Below are 6,853 nucleotides of genomic sequence, written 5' to 3' on the forward strand. Positions count from 1 at the left end.
TTTTATGCGATAAAGACCTAATTATAAATTTTAAATCGGTGTAAAAATCTAATTTAAAATTTTTAAACTATAAAAACTTAATTATAAATTTGGTAAAACTATAAAAATGAATAAAATAATTTAACCTAAAAATAACACAAAAATAACTTAAAATTATTTTATTTTATATGTTTAATAAGGTAAATTGGTAATTAAAAAATATAAAATAAAATAATTAAATTATAATTCAAAACTGACAAATAATAGTTCTAATATTAAAAAAAATGTTGTAAAATAAGAGATAAAAATATATATTTATTTGCTTAAATAAAGAAATGAAAAAGCCAAAGAAATAACAAAAGTAGACCCATGTTTTGCTCGTTTTGTAGGCATGTAACAAAAAGAACTATTAAAAGTCCGTTTTGCCACATTCAAAGTTTAGAATTTAGAAACATTCAATTCACACAAACTAACTCCCGAAAATGCAGCACACATGAACAAACCCCTTCAGCATTTGCGTGCATCTCCAACTCTACCTCCATCTTCCCCCTCCAATCCAAACTCATTTTGTTCCTTTAAGTTCACACACAAAATGGAAAATATTAACGGTTTGTTTTGTAGATTACATATTTATACAAATAATATTATATCACTGCAGGGCCATGAAGGTGGTGGTAGAAAATTTGACGGGAACATTGTTCTATATCCAAGTGAAAAATGATGCCACGATTCACGATCTAAAGAGAGAAATTGAAGCCCAACAGAAGCTACCTTTTGAACGTTTAATCCTTGTTGTCGATGCTGATCATACCCCTTTGATGAGCAAAGAGGAAGAAGAAAGAGTTTCTCTTGCTGAATATGGAGTCCAAGATGGATCTCACGTATATCTTTTTCTCAACCCTGTTGATGATAATAATAATAATAATAATAACAATAATCATCCTACTGATCAAGTTATATTCAATTTACCAGATGTTTTTATTAGTCAAACTAATTAAATGTAACCATTTCTCAGTAGTCATAATTTTCTTAAATTCAATGGATTCTTGAAATCTTATATATCTTTAGAATTTAGAATGATAGATGTATGATGGATGGGGTCAGTTAAATTATTGATATTCCCACAGTTATATTATTAATTTGGGACGTATGATGGGGTCAGTTAAATTATTGATATTCCCACTTATGTTATTAATTTGCTTCGCAACATTCCTTCTCATCATATGTTGATGACGATACGGCTGGGTAAGTAAATGACAAAGTAATGTTCAATAAGATGATTGATTTGCATTGCAGCTTCATATAGAATTGAATAAATATTATATTACAAACTTAAATTGATTAACTAATTTAGCGAATAAAGTCAATTTAGTAATGATGTGAAAAGTATAATAATATATAATGCCAAATAATTCTAGATTTAGTAGTTGGTATTAGTATTTCCATTTTTGTTTTACGTACTAGCTTGCTGTCAAGTGTGGTACACCACTCTCAATAATTTGATCTATCTCTTGCATTTTCATTTCAATTTTAAAATTATAGTATCATCTGCTAAAATGAATACGGACTCCTTTAAGCAAAAAATTAAACTAAAAAATAAAAACAATAAAAAAGAATTTATTGGAGAGTTCCCTTTTGTTCGGTTAGCTGAGTACCAAACGGGTCGGATGAATAGAATGGTTATGAGGAATGAAGGGGATCTGGTCCTAGGTTGCTGGAGAATGGATCTACTTTCTGGGTTCATGTCTAAGGATAGATCGTTGGAGTCTCGCGACCTACCGAGATGTCATGGTGTGAAGGGAGAGCCACCTGCAAAAAAGACTCTGATACTCAAGTCAGAATCCGTACAGATGATAGTAAAAGTGAGGAGATAGTGACGTACCGTGGGGGAGGGATAGGGCCCTCCCCTTATATATTCCATGCCTAGGGCGGGCCCTACAGGGACAGACCTGCCTTCTAGGAAACTTCCCCTCCCAGCTGTCATGTGCCTTGCTGGAGGGGAGGGAATGTTCGGGTGTTCCCCTCGGTTTGGGTGTCGCTCGCTCACCGGGTCGGCCGCCCGGGTCGGGGAATTGCATTAGCTGGGCCGGGCCGGAACAGTGCCCCAACGCGCCAGTGAGGGTCGCGAGCGCCGTTGTTGACGCGTTTCTAGTCTCCTTTGGTTGCTTCGTCGCTTGATCAGCCGCTCGTGATAGGGGTGTGCCTCCTACGCGCGAGTGGGCTTCATCGCCTCGAAAGAACGTCCTTTGTCGCCTCGTTCTTCGCGCCGGACATTTAATGCTCTTAATTGCTGATTTGAACCCCGAGCGAAATGTCTGTTATATACCTCTGTCTTTCGCGCTTCTAGACGTCAGTTACTGTTCAATTTCCTTAGGCCCTTACGTTTTAGTTTCCAACTCCCAAATCATTACTATGCGTTCTTCATTTCCTTTTCGCATTTTTCATTTCTTTTTAGCATTCTCTAAAGTCCTTCGCCCCTATCACATCCAAACTCCTTCGAGATTCCTTAGTTCCTTTCGATTATCATCCTCATCCTGGTAAGTTTCCTCTTTCTTCTCTGCTTCTTAGTTTCATTTTGTACTTATGCTGCTTTTTCTTTGTTTGGTTTCGTGTATATATTGTGTATTTGTTGGATTGTATGCTTGAATTGTGCCAATGTTAAGTAGATACTGGGGGTTACCATTTTAGGTTTTTGGTTTTTAGGCTTTTAGCCTTTACTTGACTGTAGATTTAGCCTTTGTTTAATTGTAGATAGACAAACTGTAATATTCAAAAGTAAAAATTGATTTATATAATGATTAACCCTATATAATTAAAAATATATAAGAAAAAAATTGGTGCATAAATTATTTTGGTTTATATAATGATAAAAGATGTGAATATTCAAGATATATAACAATGCATATGACACTGTAGCCACTAGCCAACCCTGTAAGTTATTATAGCTTCATGTTCTGTTAATATATATTATATTATACACTCCACTTTTGATGCTAAATTTGATGTGTCTAATTCCAAAACTTGTTTGTTTTGGTGTTTTTATCAGTAATCAAGTAGCTAGCTGGCGTGCTCGAATACGTTCATTCCAATTTCAGTTCTGCAGAATGAAAATATGTATAATATATTTGGACAAGTTGGAAGTATTTGACCTAACTAAAAATGAAAGATAAAATAACAATTAAGAAGTGGAAATGTATGTATATATCGTCCTTTAGTTCTGTGAGAGTTTTTAATTTATTTAAAAACAATAGAATAAATTTTTAAGCAACGATTTTAATCATTAATTTACTCTTTATTTTTCTGCACATATAGTGAAGATGACAACTTTATATCCTATATATACTCTTATACAATAGGAAACATCTGTCGGTAAAAAAATATTTATTTAAAATTAAATAAGCCAACTCTATATGCAAAGTATAGATTAGCTGTTATTATCAAATTCATAAATATTGAATACAAGTAATTACTTTTCCAATAATTAAAGAATAGTCAACAACCACCCAAAAGTTGTATCATAATTCAAATACATCTGATTACATTATCCATGATCATTATATCTTAAAAATTTGAAAATAAAAGAAATTAGAATCGATTCCCAATTATAAGCACAATTATTAGAATTTAGTTTATCTGATCCAAAATATCAAAAAGAAGAAGAAGAATTGAGTTTATCCGACCTTATAATCTAAAATAAGCAAGTAGAATTATTTAAATTATTGATGAACAACATATCTTTAATTTAAATATGATGAATACCATTTTCATGTACAACTTGTCCATTTAACTTTAAAATATTTAAAAATCAGCTTGTACAAGAGATATGGTAATACAATTAAAAAATTTTATTTTTCTTATATTAGAAACTAGAGAGTGGATTTTATCACTGCCAAAATATTATCGCTCCTATTTGAGAAATGTTAATTATTACTCTCAAATTTTTATCAAATTAACATGATGTTATCAATTTTAAATTGGTACTATATTCTCCCAAATCAAAGTTACATTTGCCACAAATAAATTGTTGGGGGCAAAAACACAGTCTTTGTTCATAATTAATTTTCAAAACTTCTTATTTTTAATTAAAATTTTTAAATTCGACAGAAAGTCATACCAATTGAAAAATAACTACGTTTTTCTAATGTCTGTCTAATTTATTGCTATCTGTATTACGCTTTGGTCATGTTGGAAATAAGATTCTTTACATTAGAACTTAGAAGTATGCATTTTCATATGTCTTTTCATATGTCTGCATGCTAAATCTTGAATTTGAATCCTTTAAATTTTAAATTTTTACTTTAGAGAATAAAGTATGATTTTTTTTTTTACTAAAGATAGGAGACTCGAACCCGCAACCTCTTAATTGAGTATGGAGAGACTATGCTATTTGAGTTATTACTCATTAGCGAATAAAGTATGATCTTCTACTATTGAATAGTTTCTCTTTTATATTTACTCTTGGTCTCACTTATGAAATAAATGGTGAAAAGTCACATTTTACTCTCTAAAGTGAAATCAAAATTTAGATAATCTAAACCCCTAAATCTTAGGTTCCTTTTGCCATTTTATTATGTGTTTTTTAATTTAATTAGAACGACTTTATTACTTAGACAAATCATATAGTAATAATTAAGTGTTAGTTTGGATTTTTTTTTTAAAATAAAATATTTTTATTCAATTTAAAACCTATTTAAATACATCTTTTAAAAAAATACTTTTATTAAAAAAATTAAATTATTTGTTTTTTTAAAAGTAAAAGTAAAAGATGTTTTTAATACTTGAAAATTCTTTTTTCTTAATTTATCTAAATATAAAATAATTTTTGTCGGTTAAAAAAATAAAAAAATAAGTATCTTTCAAAAGTCAATCCAAACATACCTTGTTGTATACGTTTAATTACTCAGTTTTGAACGTGCCAATGCAATCTTGAAATTATAGTTGTAACCAATCATGAAGACATGAACTGCATGTGATGGAGTATTTGACTGCCCTTGTATAATCATACGCCAACGTTGTATATTCACACTTTTAAAAATGTATTTTGAATATTTATCATCTGTGTTAATTTGTGTTAGCATGATTTATTCTAGATGTGGATGTAGATAAGAGAAGTATGTAAAAACTTGAATCTGAATCTGTTATGTTAGTTATGTTGATTTAGCATATTTGTGTTATTGCAGCAACTGCATATAGGTTCATGCATGTAACCAACTCTCAGTGAACATAACGTTGATCAATAACAGAATCTTAACCAATTCTCTTTGATCTCTCGACCTTGTCACGGTTAAAATAGTCCTTTCCTTCTTCACTAATACTCTGCCCTCATGAATACAGAGAATTCTAAAGTACTTAAGTGGAACATTCAACATTGAGTATTATAAATGAAATTCAAAGGATTATATTATGCTTATTAGTTAATTTTATTATGTTGTATATATGTACAACAAAACAATTAATAATTAGTAATAGATAACTATAATAAACACAGCATGTTTATTCTCCAGCCACAGCCAGCAGCCACCATTGCTATAAGACAAAGTGCAATGCAAAGCAACTATTCTTTTTTTTTTTTTCCCCTATTATTTCATCATCAATTGCACATTGATTCAAACAAAAGAGAACAACAATTATATTATATGATTTGTTCTCATGTAAATTAAATTACAAGCTAATACGGCCACCACGCCCCTAGCTAGTTGCTTGAAACAGAAATCCTGCCTTAATTATATGAATCTTTTGTTTAAAATAAATAAATAAATAAAAATTCTTATAGTATTTGTTTCATGTAGCTAATAGCTCCCGTATTTCGCAAACTATGTCACTTTTTTTAATTGATGGAAATTAAACTTATTATGATTGATTAATATGTATATGTGGTATTGTGAGATTCAAGACTTTGGTGCAATTTTGTATGAAATTCAAGTTATTATTCCATTACTCTTGATTAATTAATTAGCTTTATATACATGCATAGATACAGTGTTTTCCTTTTCATATACTTTGCTTAGAATTGCATTTACAATTTAAAAATTAAATTCATGTTAGATAATGTGCGTTCAGTTAGTTCTCTCCTCCTATATTCTTTGTTCGAAAGTAACGAACTTAGCATGTTTAGAATATAAGATGCATAAGCAAGAAATGTTGGTCACACGGCACATGCTTCTCTGCACAACATTAGCACAAATAATCTCTGATCTCCCTATACATAGTTTTGACTTGCAATTTTTAAACCTTATCATTGTAATGCTTATTATACTTAATTCACGTGTCTTGGTAACATGCCAACAAAGCAATTTTATCAATCAATCAAGTTGTCATTAACATTAGCAAAACACACACAGTTTAGACTTGAGATACATTTAACTATGTTATTTTCTCTCTCATTTTTCTATAAAACATGAGTTTAATTTTCACTGTTAATATTAGCGGTGGCTAGAGTAATGCATATTTAAATTTCACTATAACTTTATGAATAATACTACATATCTAATTTTTTTTAATTAAATCTAATTAAATTAGTTTAACATAACAAAAATTAGTTATAACTAACATTATTTCAAATCTTATTATTTAACTTGATTGGACTTGATTTATAAAATGATTTAAATATGTAACATTATTCTAATCTTATACATACATGAATACAGATTTTTGACCTAAATTCTATTTGTACTTTAAATTTCTTAACCTAAATTTATACCCGGTCTATAAGAAAAAAAACATATATATTATTTTCACTTAAACATAATATTTAATTCATTCACATTTTATAATATCAAATATTATTTATATATTATTAATAAATTGAATTATTAATTTGATGACACTAAATAATTATGCAAAAGAAAAGAATTTAAGTTTAAATTTCCACTCA

The sequence above is a fragment of the Arachis ipaensis genome, chromosome B03 (assembly GCF_000816755.2).
Source record: "Arachis ipaensis cultivar K30076 chromosome B03, Araip1.1, whole genome shotgun sequence".
Classification (NCBI taxonomy): domain Eukaryota; kingdom Viridiplantae; phylum Streptophyta; class Magnoliopsida; order Fabales; family Fabaceae; genus Arachis; species Arachis ipaensis.